Source organism: Neopelma chrysocephalum, unplaced genomic scaffold (genome assembly GCF_003984885.1).
Source record: "Neopelma chrysocephalum unplaced genomic scaffold, ASM398488v2 Primary Assembly neopelma1_75, whole genome shotgun sequence".
NCBI classification, from domain to species: Eukaryota; Metazoa; Chordata; class Aves; order Passeriformes; family Pipridae; genus Neopelma; species Neopelma chrysocephalum.
The window spans coordinates 2,475,840-2,494,314 of NW_020897736.1; positions in this window are offsets into that span (position 1 = coordinate 2,475,840).

The following is an 18,475-nucleotide window of genomic DNA, read 5'->3' on the forward strand; positions in this document are numbered from 1 at the left end:
TTTGTAAGGCCAAAAAATCACTTCACTATCCTGCAGCCATGAGGAAGAGGCTGTTGAGTTCTTTGCTGCATCATAAGCTCTCAATTAAAACTGTAATGAGAGTGAAGAATACCTGCATTTTGCAGTGCTGGATAGCTAATGAGCTGTGCAGAAAAAAAAACAGCCTGAGAAGAGTAGCAGGAGTATTCTCTGTGTAGTTTAGCTCATTTGCTCTTAGACATGTATGCTCTGTTTTAACTAAGCACTGAGAAGGATGTCATAAGTTACTATACTGAGATTATCAGTAGGTAGCTTAATATAAGCTTATACAAAATATATATAATATAAACTTAGTATGAACAAGGTCCAAAGACTTTTGTATACAGAGCATCATCGGAAGCACCTCCCAGTTCCTTTGCAAGTGAATAAATATGTTTTCTCCATGGTTAGAGAATCTTCTTTACTTAGTTATTGATTAGCTGAGTGAAGCAAACTTGTTAACCTTACCTAATGCATTTTCACCCTCCATTTGCTCCAGCCATAGCTTAAAATTTGTACTTAAATAAAAGGACTCTTCCTTCTTCCACCAGTGACTCCATAGTCTGCAGCTTTGGGTGGTATTCACCCCCATTCCACAGCTCTCTTTAAAACCACCTTAGATATTTCTGTGGAGACAGGAATGTCAGAAGAAGGAGACAGATTTTCCCTGGTCCCTTTTCTGAGGGAGCAGAAAAGGCAGGAGTCATCATTTTGACACTGTCTATGGCAAGAATGATGGTCCCAGCTTTGAACACTGCTGAATGCTCCTGTGTACAGCTCCATGGGGCCAAGCTTGGCCTACAGCCCACAGAGAGAGATGTGACCTCAACCTGCTGCAAAATTGGCATCTGATCAATGCCCTCCTTTGACAGGCCCAGGAACAAGCAGAGGAGTGCATGCCCTTGGATATTGAGGAAGCTGTGTGTGGAGGCAGGGACAGCTGCACTGCTGAGTTGCTACTCCACATAAAGAATTGGCTAAGTTGAATAAGGTTTGAGAGGAATGTAAAAGGTAGGGGAATGCAGACATCAACACAAAAGGTGTCATTCCTAAAGTGTGCGGGAATAAAAGACAAATGGTAATAGGTCATTCTGGAATCAGAATCATAATGACAGAAAGAGAGCTGGGAATGAAAGAAAGGGCAGGTAAATGTCAACACTTAGGGAACAGAGATCATGAACTCTCTCAGATGGAAGAAAGTGCTCAGAATATTCAGCAAAAGCAAGTTCGATTGTAAAATAAACTTCATATCTTCAGTCTGACTGCCTGACTAGCAATGCTTTCCAAGGTATTGTGACAGATGAAGGAAAGACAAAACCCAACAGAGATGAGAGATCCAGCCAACAGATGGAGTAAATGATTGTCATACATAGACACAGGTAGTTCTCTAAGGCGTTGATGGCAGAATATGTAGTGTCACCTGAAAAGGAGGCAATAATCCATCTCACACAAGAGTGTGCACTGGCAGAAAGGGAAAGAATGTAAAGTAAGAGGGAAAAGTAAGCAGGTATGAAAAGTGAAATGTAAGGCACGTGGATGGAAAGAAGGTATTGTTCTTCCTTTATGGAAGGGGGGGTGGGAGAGTGAGTGGTGTCCAAGTTCAAGATGGGTGTACAAATACTTTTATCTTGAAGTTCAAACCAAGTGCATCCACGTGATCATCAAAAACTATCTCCCTTAATGCTGAAAAAAATATCCCTTGAGCAATTCAGATGACCACACAAGATAAAATGCATGTTGCAGCCAAAATGAACTTCTTTTTCAATTTGAACAACTCTTCTCAAACTACTTTTTGTAGCAATTGACCAGCTCCATCCAGAGCATTGTAAACCACGATAACAAAAAGAATAACTATTACCCCATGTGAAGAGATGATCAGTACTTCTTACCTTTCTGACAAAATACTTGTCACTATTTTTCCTCTCCCACTGTGACATTGCCTTGTCATGGGTGTAATTTTTTAGCATTTCAAAAGCCTGTTGTTGGTCTTCATACAGAGATGATAGATCTCTGCCACACTTCTCCTTCATTATTTGTAATTTACATCTTTCCCTGAAGTCTAAATACTCTAATAATCCCTCTCTCAGTTTTTGTCCTGCTGTTGCTTTATACTATCCCTTTGGGTCTTGCTGGTGAAATTAGTATGATTTGATTCGGATTTTTAATTACTATAAAAGCTGTGTGGCAGGGATGAGTCTCTACTAAATGCAAAGTTCAAACATTTGGGCACGAACCTGTTCCGAGCTCTGTCGCTGTATTAATTCTGAGATGGATTCTTTCATGGCCGTGTCCAGGATAGAGAACACTCTCACTCCTTGCATCCCTCTGTCCTGGGGAGGCCCTGAGGGGGTGGTGGTGGATCCAGCTCTCTGCTGGGATGAACAGGAGGTGCTGCAGGAACAGCCTTTTCCAGCCCCTCTGGAACTCCTGCCACAGGGTTAGTCTGAGCTGACTTGCAGCTCCAAGACCTGCAATTGAAAGTGTGCCTGTCTAAATAGGTAATTTTCAACACAGAGTAGTTTTGGAATACTTTTGAATTGGCTTTGCATCTTTTTAATCTTATATTGTTAATCCTTAAGTAGTAAATAGAATTGCTCTGGTTGGATGCTTTTCTCTGCAGCTGTATAGTATTTCTGAGGCTTTCTTCTGTCCAGAGAGGGCTTCAGGGTTAATTTATATCCATTTAGCTAGCTGGTGCAATTTTTGTGCTTGTTCTTTTTTATGTCAGACTAAGACTGATTATGCAAATTCAGTTCATGCTTGTAAGTTCATCAACACAAATTAAACCAATGTATGAACACTCTCATGCAAAAGTTGCTCCAGTTTAATTAGATCAGTATCCAACAACACTCTGCATGTCTTTGTGTATAGGCCAGGACTTGAAGGCTTAGGTCACAAAACAGAAAGTGAACAAGTCACCTGCTGCAACCTTAAATTCTTGGGGAGAAGCTCCCTCTTTTAAAAGTGCAATCTTACAGTGCCAGGCACAGAGGGAGACTATTCACACACTACCTCTCTCCAAATCCTATATAGCAATGCAAACATTCATTTTATAAGTACATAGAAGCTGTGCTGATTATTATGGCAGTTACACAGAATCCTAATTAAGTTTCTTGGTTTAGGGGGTTTTGTTGTCTTTGCTGTAAAGAGAATCAGATTCAGACAGTGGAACTGATTTCTAAAAATCATCTACGAATAAATTCGCTCCTGGGCTAAAAGCCAAACAGAGCCATCAGATGCATGTGAATGCAGCTCCCATTTTCCTAAGCAGAAATGTCTGTGTTCATCGAAGGACAGGATTTTTCTGATCCAGAAGCCTGGCAGAATGTTTAAGGGCAACAACAAAAATGGTATTCATAAAAGCAGGCATCCCGGGAAATATGAGTGCTCACACTGCTGTGATTGCTGAAGTTGATCCTGAACACTCATCAGCAGGTGAAGCACAGAGTGCTTAACTTCTCACCATCAAAGAGTTACAGCAGAATTTCATAGTGAGTTAGAGAGAGAGATAAAGCATCACACTGTTTTCCTTGTTCTAATGAACTTCTTTGTTGATGATGAGAAGTTACTTTTCCCGTGATCCTTCCTGCTGTCCCAGATCCAGCGGAGCTGCCACAAGGTTTCATCCAAATAGAAAAATTGGTGCAATTCTGATTTGCTATTTTAGTGTTTGGTTATTTGATGCAACCTTTTTTTCTCCTCTTCCCTGTCCCTTTCCTTTTTGCTGAAGATGGAGAACTGGAGGACTTCAACCCTAAGGGGGTTAGAAATAAGAAAGCACATTAAGAGATTCCCCACGCAAATTCATTTTAAGAATCTCATGGTCTTTTAACCCAGCTCATTATTTTTTTAGGACACTCCTTTCTTCTGAATGTTAACAGTACTGAGAGTTAGAAGGTACTTGCAACCTCCACCCACTCTGTTGGTGGAAGGAAGACAACTTTTACTTGAAATAAAACAAGTTACATACAGTATTCAGTGTCCCATAAGTACCACTTCCTCCTAATACCTGACCTGGGCTGCAAAAATCCACACTGTAGTAGTAGTAGCCTTGTGAAGGCAAATCAAAATGCTTTTTAGTGTACTGCTCACAGTGTTTATTGGTTTCTTGCCTTTTTTTTAAAAACATAATGGTTCTTTCAAAATTAACTGAAGTTTAAAAATAAACCAAGAAAGGCTTAAGCAAACAGCTGTTTCTGAAGTAGGGAGTACCCTGGGAGCCCTACAGTCAGGACAGAACTCATATTGCAAATTATCCTTTGATATATTGCTAGATATGGCAAGAGGCCCTATATTAATTCCGTTTTAATTAATGCAGTTATATTGTGTGACAACTACTGAAATATATATAATCACTTGATAATAAATTGCCAGGTGATTCATGTAACCATTTAGCTCTTCTAAACCTCTCTTTGGTTGCCAAACTCCGAGACTGGATGTGTGAAACTCACCCTTGCAAGATCTTGCTCTATTTTCTTTCTTCCCTTGTGGATGTTTCTCTCCTCTATCAGGAATTCAATTTTATTAAATCAGTTGTGAGATTCCTGTGCTTATAAAACAACTAATTATTCAACAAGGTTCCTGTTTTGTCTGGATGAGAAATGAATATCATATTTCTGAGCAGCAGAATTTAAACCCAAATGCTGCATGTCATCATTGCAATAACTGCAAGAAAAAAAAAAATTAAAAATGAGTTGGGCTGAGACTTCTGGGAGGGATTTAGAGAAAAGATGTCAAGGAATGGGGTATAGGAAGTGCAAAAAAACCCTCTTGGCCTCTATCCAAAACAAGTGCACCTGAAGCTCCTGAAGAGTCAAGGCACATAGTTGGAAACCATCAAACCCAGCCATGTATTCTTAGGAAGGATGCACCAGGTAAGAGCTGGAGAAGAGAGCCATGAAATGTGACAGGCTAGAGAAATAACTTGAACTTCCAGTGTTCAAGTTATTCCTGGGAGTTCCTGGGATTCCTGGGAGACGATTCCTGGGAGATGCAACCTTTGCTGGCAAGGTAATTCAGCAGACATGTCCTAAGTTTCAAGAGGGAAAAAATAGCCCATGAAGTCAAAGACAGCATCAGGGTCCTGCTATCTCCTAGAAATCTAGTAGAGAAGGTTCTTAGGCAGGTACTGGTTTCATAGCTATGAGAACATTAAATGAGTCAGTTTTCTGGAATAACCCTGGTTTCTATCTCACTTGTAATGAAACTGCCATCCCATGATACTGAATTGTTTGTCCATTGTTTTCTCATGCTGTCTGTCTGACAGTCCAACGCTATCATTTCAACTGATGGAAGATGTTCCAATAGGGACTGAGTTTTGAGGGGAAATTGTGTTTTTTCAAGAAGTATTTTCCTGGAGGCAAACATTTTAGATTTTCATTCAGGATGTCTGGTTGGACATGTGCTACAGTCACTTGTTTTCATCCTTGTTTCGTACCTACATGCAGTCAGAAACCGAATGCATGAAACTGTCCCACAGTCTTGTAGCTGTGTAAGCAGAGGGTTGGGAAAGGAATGCAGATGGAGTAAAGAAATCCAGTCTAGTAACTTAGCCACAAGATTTGCTTTGGTGTGTTAATGCTTTTCAGAGTGCTCTCTCTCACTCTCAGGCTTTCTCTCTCATCTTTTCCTTTTACTTGTAGTTTGATCCTCTTCTCTCCATTTCTCTCTCATTTTTACTTACTCTCTTTTTGACTGAAGTCAACCTCTGCTTTTGTTCATTCTCCAGGACGAACATTATTCATTCAGCTAAATCAGCCTGATCTAGTTGAAGCTTCATGTCCCAGCTCATTGCAGGGTGGTTGGACTAGATCACTTTCAAAGGTCCCTTCCAACCCAAACTGTTCTACGATTCTTTTCCTGTTTTGCCTATATAGGTTCTGTCACCCCCTTGATGTTTGCACACATAGGAAGATTGCTGTGTGTCAGGAACAAGAAATCAGTTCCATCTGACTTTGGACTTTATGAAAGCTTCTCCTTCCAGATTTGGGTCCTGACAGCCTCATGGAAGCTAAAGTATGTATGATTTCCATCAGGAAATAATGCAGTGAATTGGGAACAGATTGAGGACCTGACACACTCACTCCTTGCCTTTCAGGGGATTTATGTCTGATTTGGTCTAATTTAGTCCTGTGGACTTAATGGCCAGCAGTGCCTGGAGCTGGTCTTGCACTTCTCCAGAAACCCTTCTGGTTTAGCTCCCCACTAAAATCTTAGCATAAAGGCAAACATAGTGAACTGAAGTAAAAAAAAATAGTAGCTCTGTTCTTGCATCAATAGATTAAATCAGAACTTATTTTTTTGGAGCCTCTTTTGCTGCCTGACGTGCATAGGTTACCCCTGTTAGTTTAGCTCCTCTTCTGCAATTCTAGTCATGATTGCTTTTCTGCTGGTCTGATTCCACAACTATGAACCTTTGAAAAACACTGGAAAAATGCCATAATTGGTTAAAATGACAGGTGCTACTTCTTCATTTTCCATTTTATCACTGCTATTTTCTTTCAGTGAAGAAAATCCAAACCTACTATGTGCAGTATATTTAAAGAAAAGTTTTAATTTTTTCACTTATTACTGTAGGGACAGTAAGTGGAAAAGTGCTTTCCTTATATCTATCTAGTGGATGTGTCATTGTCAGCTTTGATTGCAGAGATATTGGGACTCTGACCTTCACTGACATTGCTAGCAAATTTTGACTGACAGCACACAACACTGCAAGCCCCTGCTGCACGTGCCCATTCTCCTAGGAAAAACCTTTTCTCTTTAACAATGTTCTTATGCTACTGCCTGTAGACTATCTTAGATGCTAAAATACAAGGTAAACCCAGCAATATCTAATTACACTTATCAAATGCAATCTGGAGAGACACTTGCAGTTCTTGTGTAACCAGTTACCCTTTCGGTGGTGTATTTTATCGAGGGTATAAAAGCTATCCTCAATCTACAAATTAAGAATATGTATCAATAATATCTGAGTGTGAGTGCTGATACTGCTCACACTTGCTCATGCTTTACTGTGTGGATAGAATGCTTTTTTTTCCATAAAGCATTTGTATATGGATGTGTGTTAGATATGTGGCTGAGGCATTCACAGACTCTGATAATGAGGACCAGACTGAAGGCTGTCCCTAAGTCAGAATGCAGCTGGTGCTGGTAGCCCTGAAAGCAGCTTCAGGCAATCAAAAACCAACAGATTTTGCCTTCCAATCACAGAATCATTTAGGTTGGAAAAGACCTTCCAGATCATCAAGTCCAATCTAATGTCTCCAGAGGAATAGTGTTTAGTTTATTAATATCTCAGTACAGCAGCCCTGCTTAGGAAGGCACAGCTTTCCAAAAGCTGTGCCTCGTGTGTGGTTTCTGCAGGCTACATCCTGACCAGTTGGCTGGGCAGCACAGGAGCAGTGTGTGCTCTCACAGCCATGAGGCTCAGTTGCTGTGGTTTCCATTTAGGGCACTTTTCAGGCAGCTTTCTCTGCTCCTCACAGGTTGTGCAGAGCACAACAAATGGTTTGTGCACAGGCTCCCAGCTGCAGCAAGCCCAGCTCCCTGAGGCAGTGCCTGGTCTAACCTGAGGCTGACCCACTAATAGACTGAAACAGTCTAATCCCTGCCCTTCTCAGTCCTGGACCAGCATGAACTCTGCCTGAATCCAGACTCTTCCTCAGTGGTAAACCAGATAGCTCCAGGGTAGGGCACTCCTACTTGTGGTCTGCCTTGTGTCCTAGGCTGTCCTTGACTGCCAATGGGACACTGACCAGGTCAAAAGCCAGTGACACTGGGCCCCGTGGAAGCAGCACACGTGCCCTTGCACCAGCCTGGGTGGAAAGAGGAAAATTAGGGCCCCTAATAGCATCCCCCCAGTGCAAGTTGCACCCTGCCATGGCAACAGTGAGGACCCCTTGCTCCTGTGCAGATGCAGCTGCATCTGTCCCTGCTGCCCCTCTTCCAGCCAAAGCCATTTCATTAGGGGGGCCCATAATGCCTCTTCCTTTTCAAGTCCCCCTCAACCTCTGCCTCCTTATCTCAAAAATATTCAAAGCATTTTAACTGTGTTTTCAGTTTCGTTTTTATTGACCCTATATGAATAACATCTCTCGCCCCTTGACACCCTTGATCAGGTTTTTATTAAAACTTTCAGGCTGTGGTCCTTTAATATAATTTTTAATGCATTTTAAATCATTTCTGGAATTTTGCGTGGTGTCCCAAATGCTTGATGAGAATAAGGAGATTTTTAAATAAAATTATTTTTATTACACTATAAAAGAAACTGCAACATTAATGCTGCAATGATAAGACAAAGCATGTGTGGAATCCCTTTTCCTACATGCCGTGTGCTCCAAGAAATTCTGCTTATATGCAGTATTACAAATGAGTTAGGCTAACCCAGAACAGTATTCCCAGTATCAATCAATAGACTATGAACACATTAGTATATTAGCAGTTTATGACAGTATTTAGGATCATATAGTACAATAATGGAATACTCTATCTTCTGAGATACCAGGCAGTCGCATTGTCTGGCCTGGTGTGAGTCGTCATGTCCAGCTCCTGCTGTTTCCTAGGCAAAGCAAACAGCTTCTGCAGGTACTGATTGTTTTTGCAGTGGCAGTACTCTGTGCAAAGGTCTCTGATACAGTGTGTTTGAACAATCATTGCTGTATCTTATCTACTCCAGGTAACAAAGAGATTCAAATTTAGGGGCACCTAGCAGGACCGTGGTCACAACTGCTAAACAGAACAGTGTCCATTGTGTTTAGCTGCTTGACTTTTTAAAATTAATTTTCAGAGCCAGAAAATGCCCGGTAACTCATTCCTTTAGTCTGGACAGTACTTCCTTTGACAGCGTATGTTCCAGTCCTGCAAAGATTTAATCAGGTTCTTACTTATTGAAATTGCTTCTGTGGTGAGCAACGGAAGAAAGGAGAATGTAAAATTTGTTAATGGGTGTGTTTCTGTCATGGAAAGGGGCTTTATTATATGTCACCTGGGGATCCCTGTATGGCTATCTAATGAAGACTTACTGAAAATGGAGATAGATTATGCAATATTGATATGATTCCTCTACTCATAGAAAAAAATACCTTCTCCAGCTGTTCCCTTTGCACGAAAGAAGAAAAGAAAAAACAAAACAAAACAAACAAAACAAAAAACAACCCACCAGAAAACAACCAGTGTGAAAGCAAGCACATAGCAAGGCATGATGGCAAGTGGTAGAGAAGGAAGTTCAGTCTGTGCTTCCAACTGTCGGGTGGAGAAGCCTGTAGGGAATGGGACAGGACAATATCCAGGCATCCCTCTGTTCTTGTGAGTCCAAGGGGAGACAGAGAGTGGGAAAAGGCAGTCTGCATATTTGTTTGGAGTGTGGAGCAAAGTCAAATTCAAGAACATAGCACTGTTGGCAAAAGTAAATCCTAAAATAAAACTGACACCACAGATTTGGAGCATTTGCTGCCAGAGCTAGAAACCATCCAGAATGCAGGAAGCTGGTTTGCAATGGGAAATGCATTTTGTCTGAGAGAGCCCTGCAGGATGTATCCAGCCACAAAGATGGGGAACTGACATTGCTCACTGCATGGGCATTTACTTGTCATCCACAAGGTCACAGTACTCTTTTTATTCAAGTCCTTCCTGGAAAGCTCCTTTTACTTCACTGCCTCTGAGAAGGTAATGGCCAGGGAGAGGAAAACACCCCTCCTCACTTCTCCCTGCCTCCAGGACAGGCTGTAGCAAAATAAACTTTCACTTGAGTTAGCCCTAAGCCTGCACACACATGCTGCCTACAGCAAAGGGAAGCTCCCTTTTTTCTTCCCTATCCCTCACCTGGCAGGGAGGTTAAAAGCCCCTGGCAAGCTGAAAGAGGAGACTGCTGTTGAAGAAACAGAAAAGAAAGACCATTTGGCATTCAAAGAATTTGGCCCAGAAGTTCTAAGAATTCTGACTTCATGCTGGTTACTGAGATTCACTTCAAAGAGAGAATGAAACCCTCTATAAAAGTAGGTATCTGCAGAAACATTGTCCACAGCTGCTGAACAATGATAACCACAGGTTGCTGGAGGGGCAACATGGGTGTTCAGGGAAAGGGCAATCAGAGCTGTAGAAAGGGCTTCAGGCAGTTGTGGTCGAGTCAATCCCGGACCAAAAGACTTGTGGTCGAGGGATTTTTTCTTCCTTTAAAAATAAGTGTTTGAAGGGGCACCAAACCCAGTGAGTTGCAAGGAGCAATAGGCATTGCAGTAACTTAGACCTTCTTTAGAGTTATGAATATTTTACATACAAATTTGTATTTGTTCAAGAAATCTAGAAATCATCAAAGTTGTCTTTGAATCTCTGCACCTGTTTGCAGCACTCATTCATCAGATGAACCTCCTTGTTCTCTCACTGGCTCTGCTAGGAAGGGTTCCCCAGAATCTGAAGTATCAGAACTTACTGTGACTTAGAAATACTGGGTTGGTACAATTGTCTAATGACATCTTCCAAAAATCATTTTCTGGGACAAGAACTTTCCCTTTTATATATTTATATACCACCTCCCCATGTAACAGGTATTATATGGAAAGCTTCAAGCAAGTTTTGTCAGAAAAGGGCTTACCATGTTCAATTGGTCCTCCTGGAAGAACAGAAAAAAAATAAATATTTTGCACTATATGGTACAATTTATATTTCACAATAAAATCATAATTTTGTAATAGTTTATTTTAAAATTGTTCAAAAATAAGTTGACAGCAATTCTACCAGGACTCTTGAATATTTAGGCAAATACCAGTCCACAACAACCAATTTTTTTTAGTATGAAAAAAATGTTCAATATTAACACCACACATTTCCATATGGGCATGTATGTTCTATAATAGCTTCATGAGATATACCTTTCTATTCTACTTTTCTCTCAATTTGTTTATTAATCAGTTTATATAAGTCTTGTGGACTCTAGTGAATGATTGAAACGTGGCTTCACATGTCAGTCTTTTCTCAAAGCTCATAAATGATCAATACATCTTCGAGAGGAATCTGATTTCTGATACATTTATGTTAATAAGAATGGAAACACAGGCCACTGGAAATTGAGGGATAAATCAATCGAGAGGTTGGACCTTCAAGAAGTTCAGTGTACAATAAAATAGACAGCAAAATATGCTTGCTGCTTGTCTGCAGTGCTTGGAGTGACTACAGCTGACCAACAAGGTAAATCAAATCTGCTGCCAATACATTCTTCTGCTGTCCAGATAAAACAGCGGACTAAGCCGGTGAACTTTCACCCTTCACCCCAGCTCTCTAAGCCAAAGTACAGATTAAAAAAAATCAATAACCCCAATCGATGGGAAAATATTTTTAGTCTCTAACTGAACGATATGTTTTGACAAGGCCAAAGAGGCGCACAAAAGAATGGGAAAAGATAAAAGACAGAAAATTAGGATTTTGTTTTATTGGTTGAGGTAGGACCACTATTCATTCCCCCTTCCTACAAATCCCATTGACACTGGCTAAAATTATCTCACAGGAAGGAAATAAAATGAAAGGTTATGAATTCATTAAATCTCCTGATTTACTGTGTATCCTTGTAACATGTTATCTTTGCTGGGTTTTGTTGCCATTATCGGACACTTAACATTGAAAAGACACTTTGGAATGTGTTAACATGGAAATGGGCACTATAAGCATTTTGTGAGGAAAAAACCCAACAAACACTAACAACTTATGTCTTTCCATCATGTTGCTTTTCACCTCTGAATTCAGTGTACCTAACATATATAGAAATACCAGAAACCCCAAAGCAAAGCACGAAGCCTGTGGTTCACCACTTGCAGAGCGTTGTAGAGTTAGTGAAGGTGAGTTACAACTCAGTAACACAGACGTGATGGTTGTAAAGACTAACAGAGGTTTGTGGAGTGTTTGCTCCACAGCTCAGCAGCTGTAAATGCCATGGTGTGCAGTGCACTGAGTGTCACCTCAGAAACCCGCCTGGGCAGCGAGGCAGGGCTGTGCCACGAGCTGACACACGGGGACAAAGTGGGGAACTGGGACTTTCCTCCCTGTTCCCCGTCCCTGCTCCCCCTACACTGACCTCAGGATGCAGCCCCTTGCTGTCTCACCCTGCTGGGGGTGATGGGGGACTGGGGGAACCGGGGGCTTATGGCTGCCAGTGACTGGTGTGGTTCAACACATGATGCACGAGCAGAATTTCCAATTACCTGCAGTTAATAAGGTTTATGCAACATTTGGACATTTTTTCCCAAAAGGGTGTCAGCAAGGTCTTTTACTCATTAACATATTATCTAAGTGGTCTCTGTTGTTCTGTTTACAAAACACACAAGGGGTGATTAGAGGCAAGTGAAAGGTGATGTTGAAGGGTATGCTCCTCTTCAGAGAACAGCACCAGATTCTTTATGAATGCTGATTTTTATGTTGTTTTGTCAGAGTGAATATTGTTGCCTCTGGCAGAGCCCACAGTTTGCTGTCAATCCCAGGTCACTGGGAACCTCCAGGCTGCAAGAGCACAATGGTAAATGGCAGACAGGCATGTGGGTGGAAATAAGGGGACAACAACCAAATCCACTGCACAGAAATAGGAGCAGAGATGGGTCTGATCAGCACTGGCACAGGCACACTCTCTGACATTTGTTTTTCTGGAGCAGTTTCTCATCTCAGAGTACGATGGCCATAGAGCATTTTGGGTGGTGGTAGTGGAGACTGGGCCCAGGAAAACATAGGGATTACATTATTTCCTTCTAATTTCCCTGTGTTCTTCCATCAGTAACTACCTTTTGCTTTGAAATTCCTTTAGGGCAGGACTTTTTTGTTTCATAGTTTCACAAGAAAGCGTGCTTGCTAGGCCCCTTATTCCTAACTATTCATTTTAATCAAAATTATGATTGCAAGAAAATCAAAAACAAGCATTCGGAAATACTTCTCCCTAATTCATGTGGTAATTATATTCACATTCAGCAGGTGTTTCATCTTGGTTTTCTCTCACTGACATTTCAGAATGAACTATCCTGAAGCTTTCATGGAGTAGTGTTTACAACACAAACCCCATGATTGAAATGCTGTAGGTAGCCCTTTTCATCCTTGAAAGCTTTCAACATATGCAGTGAAGTATGATGACTGCTAGAATTAATTAGAGAAAACAGATGTCAAGCATTTGCCAAGAGTTATTTAAAGAAAATCCATTATGTACAGGTAGTTGATGGTGGGTTTGAAATGTTACTAGCAGCTGAGAAGTAAGTATACCTAAAATACATCAAAAAGAACACTTTGGTCACCCATAAAAATAAAAGCAGAATAACACAGTGGTGGCCACATTTTTCTTCTTATTAATGTTTCTGTGAGACCCTTAAAGATGATGGGCTTGCCTGTATTGTGAGTAGGAGAAGAATTTGACCCCTGGGACAGCTCCTGATACATTCATGGACAAGGTGAGACCTGGGATACGGAGCCCATTTCTCCAGCAGAGGCATTGGGAAATGAATCTTTCAGAAATGACAGGAAGAATTAGGAGGGTGACTTGGCCCTGGCTCACACACCAGCTCCAACAAGAAAATATCTTTCTCCTGCTCCTATGCAGATTATACCTGTGTTGCCACCATCAGCATCCACCAGCTCTGTGACAGAATGAGTTTGAATGCTCTTCTCTCTGCAGCAGCCAATACACCCCGCGGTCTGTTCAATCCTTTCTGCTTAAATGACTTATGTCCTGGCCTTCATAATTCTGTCAAAGAAAATATACAGCCTTCATCTTTGTTATCTTTCATTGTGCCTAAAGAGGTCAGAAGTTCAGAGCAGTTTGTGTAGATAGCCTGGCTGAATGTAAATATGGCCATCAGTTTTGGTGCAAAAAGCCTGCGAGACAAAATTGACAATCTCCTTCCCACAAGTTTTGTGTGTGCAAGCATGAAACTCACCTTCCACCAGCATTTGTACTGTCACACAGCGTTAATGGAAAGCACAAATACATGAGAATGCAGCCGAAGCCCAGTCACAGAAAGAGTGGATGAATGTTTGCAGGAAATTCAATGCTCCTCTCATCCATCACTATTCACATTCCTTTCCTTGCCTGCAGGTAGAGGCACGGAGACTTATTGGATGGGATTCATCTTTCCTAACTTTAGACATATATAGTGTGGATATCTCTATCTCAGCTTGATGTCTAGACTCTTGTGAATGTCAATAGAGAGAAGCAGGCAGTTCTAAGCCTAATTCATCTGACCTGTTTTAGACACCTTCTCCAGGAAAAGAGGAAGCTTTCCTAAAACTGCCCATTTCTCTCTAGTGTCTTAAGAACAATTTAGGCCATTCAGTCGGGTACAGAGCTGTACCTTGTGCTATCTACCTGTGGTGAATCCCACCCCTCTAGCACATTTGATAATATTTTTTCCACATTTGTATCAGCTTAATGAGACCTTTTGTGCCCCAAATTACCCAATATTCTTCTGAGCTTTTCACCCTCCCAAAAATTTAAATCAGTTATATTAAAAGATTATTTCTTGGGTCTAAACCTGTTTTCCTGACACAGATAGAGGCAATTTTTCAGGGCAGCCCTGGGACACAGGGAGCACTGCCTCTGCCCACATCTGGAGGCTCCATGTCTCCCTTTCTCCCCGCTGCTCTCCATGCTCTCACCTGCTGCCTTTCTAAGCCAGTCCCCTCTCACCTCTCTGCCTGTCCCTCTTCTGCTGAGGATTATGGTGCTTCAGCCCACACACTTCTGATCAGGCTTTGGATAATGCCTTTTGCTGTTCCCACTATCACTATATGAGAGCCATTTAATTGCATCTTCTATTCAGCCTGGATAAAGGGTGAGTAGGACATCTATTTGCTTTGACCAGGCTTGTGATTGATGCAACTGTTAATACTTTCCAGCGTAACACAATCTTCCCTCACCTCCCAAGGATGCTCTGTTGGTAACGTGTCCCTGCGCAACTTTTTCAAGGACAGGCAGAAAGTGATATAAAAAGCCAGAGATGGCAGTGGAAATGCTGGTGAGCCTCTGCCCTGTTGCTGAAGTGTTCCCTCTTCCAGCAGCTGTCCCACCCTTGGCCGCTGTCCTTGGTGTCAGCAGAAAAGGTGCTGTCTCCGTGTTCAGCAGTCATTTCTAAAGGGCCACTGGCAACTTCCCTGTGCAGTGTCCTGGGGTCATCCTGCCCCCTGGGAGAAAGCCAGGAGACACACTTTCTTCTGTTGAGCATATCATGAGCTTTCATTCTTTCAGGTAAAGCTGAGCAAAGTTGTCTCCTCAATAGGGCTGCGCTGAGCAAAGACCCATCACTTGTCTTGACATGGTGAAGTTGTCAGGGATATCAGGTTCCTCTGCCAGACCAGCAAAATGCTTGGTGGTTCTCACTCCAATCAGACATGAAGCCCAAAGTGGGCAGGGAGGATAGCCCCCTCCCAGATTTACAGATGTGCCACATGTCTTTGAACACAACAATTACACCCAGAGAACAAAAAACATAGCACAACAAAAACACTACTGCACGCAGAACTCCTTGTAAAACAAGTCTCATTTGTATGACATTCATGGTGCTACGTAACAGAATTTAAATATATAAAGAAGAATTTACTGCAAATCCCAGAAAAAATCCAGTAGCAGGTGAGGATTCAGGAATGGAAGGAATGGAGAGAGAACAGTAGCCATCAAGAGAATAACCACAGGGCTGTCAGGAAGGCTCCTGGGGTCAAACCATTTTACTCCCTGTTGTGCACAAATCCACCCCTAGGCCCCCCAACAGAGCAAACTCTGTTTCCCTTTTTAGCAACCTCAGCAGAATCGGCTGCATTCAGAGAGTTTCAGCAGTTCACACAAGCTGCAGGGTTGTTCTCCTAATGCAACTCACAAATAATGCAGTTCATAAACAGCAGGCAAGCAGTCAAGCCACAATGACCTGAAGGTGTTCAGGTGCTGCAACAAGGTAGACTGAGCACAGCAATGACACAGGTAGGGGACATCCTACAATAGCAGGTGCTGCTGAGGCAAGACAAGGCCAGAGCACTGCAGACAGTGGTCGCAAGATGGCCAAGATGCTTTGCTCAAAACAGCAAGAGAGGCAAAAAAAACCTACCAAAATTTTCACGCAGAATTTCAGTGGCCTTACCTTCGACATGGAAAAATTCTCATTACCTCTGCACAGTCAACAAGCACTCCTATCCATAGGAATGTATCTCAAATACCCCAAAGTGTCCCTAGACATTCAAGAGTCAGCAACAGGGGGTAAGTAGGACTGGATGGTTACGTACCATTGCAGTCAGTGCTGCATAGGACAGGACAAAAACAGGTTTCCTTAATGCATGTGCTTATTCTCTTGTTAGCCTTTGATTTCTGACAAACATCAGTGCTGGTGATGGTGTATGTCTCTGGCTTTGCTTTGAGACACACTGCCCTGTAATTTTTCTCTGAGCACTGTGCTTTTTCCCCACCAGCATGCTGGAGTGTGTGTCAGCCCTTGCTGTGGGGCTGTTGCTGCTCTAACAGGACAACAGGACTTGGACCAGGCCAAGTAGACTGGTCTGCAATTCAGGACTATGTGTCCTCACCTGCCTCCTTCATGGTCCTCAGCACCTCTATCTTCTGCCACTTTCTTCCCCCTACCTATTGCCATTGCTCACAGGTCTGTGCTTCATTATCTGGAGCAGATCATGCTGCTCTCTTGGATCCCTCCTGACCATTACTATTCACAATGAGATGAGACTGGGAAACACTGAAAAATTTCTTAGAGCAAAATATGTATTTTTAGTAGGAAATAGCATAAGAAATAGACTAAACATTTTGCAAGTTTTTGAAAAAACTATTAAAAGAGTTATAGACCTAAGTGGAGTCCTTGCAGGCAAATAGGAAATATAATAGCAGTGGGAGACCCAAGGGAGATGAAGTTTTGAAACTTAGAGAATAATTGTAGAACTATCAATCCTGGGATATAAAAAGATAATTTAGATACTGTAGAGCCTCATAGTGGCTTTCTGCTATTTCTGTCATAATTTTCTGCCATGTTATTTTCTGTCAAGCCTTACGATATTTCTATAACAACTAACCCATTTCTTTCCCCAAAACTTATCTTTGAAAATTATACACAAGGTCAGAGTTACACAACTGAACACTCCATTTATTATCAGAAACAAGAAAATCTGTCTGGGCCACATCACCAATTGTAGCTGTCCACCTCATAGGATGAAATAGGTTGTAGGGAGAGTAACTGAGCGGTAAAGAGAGGCCCTGCAGGTGACAGAACAAGAGTGATAGGAGAAAGATCAGCAAAACTAGAAGGAAGAGAAGATATATCATTGGCAAAAAAAACCAAATCAAGCTAATGCCTTCTCAACGCAAGATGGGTAAAAGAGAGTGGCTCAGTAAATGAGGTGAATTCATTTGACAAAAGATCTATGTAGCAGATCACTTTATTCATAAAAGAATCTGACTGACATTCTTTGCAACTGAAGTTTATCCCAATACATGAGTGTTTTCAAAGTGACAGTGGTAAAATTCTGCCTGTCTAGTAAATATTCCTAAAACATCTGGCACTGCAGATTCAAATTTTGATTTTCATTGCTTTCCTAAGATTTGTGTTGCATCTTCCAGTCTGGGGTGAAGAAGCATGGTCAAAGCAAGCTGAACACTTTACTAGAGCTTGTCACAAAGTAGACCTCAGCTCTGAGACCCTGAGTTGTCAGACAGTCCCAGCAAAGAGGACACGAATCACAGTGTACTGGATCTCATGCACAGGAAACCTAAAATGTTGGAGCCTTGTGAAAACACCAGCGGTGAAAACATGGTGAAGGACATGCTTCAGGGCTCAATTAAGTGAAGAGATGTGCTGAGAATCTCATCTCAGTAGAGAACCTGTCTTCAGAAGGGGTGCAATCGATAAATCATGTGCCAATTGTATTTATTCAATAAGTCAACTTGTACTCCACCCTGGAGTGCCTGGGCCAGCACTGAGGGCTGGTGGTGTCTTTGCTGCACCTCTCACATTCCCAGTGCTGAGTTAGGGTTTGCTGTTTGGCAGCTCAGAGAACTGCAGCTCCATCACTTTCTTCCAGAGGGACAGGGGAACTTGGAGGGAAAGTGTCAGTGGGAAAATCCCGCACATGGGATGCAGGGGTCCGTGGAACTCCAAAGCGGGGTTCAGGGTGCTGCTTGCCAGGGACAAATAAGTCATACCCTAGTGCCCAAGGAAAAAGGACAGGGTCTCAGGCTAGGAGTCTCCTGGCTAGGTCTGCTCAATGATCTGAAACTCTGAAGCTATTACTGACAGTGCAGTGTTGGTACTTCGGTTGGCACGTGGCAGAGCAGGAGATCTAGGCATCTCAGAACATATCCAGAAATAAGAACTGTGCTGTTGAGAGATTTCTTCACCTTCTACTGATGAACTCTGTTATTAAAGACCTGATGCAAGGTACACTGAAGTCCAGGGGAGACATAATGTTGCGCTCTTGTGTGCTTTGGTTAAAGTTTTAACATCCCACTCAC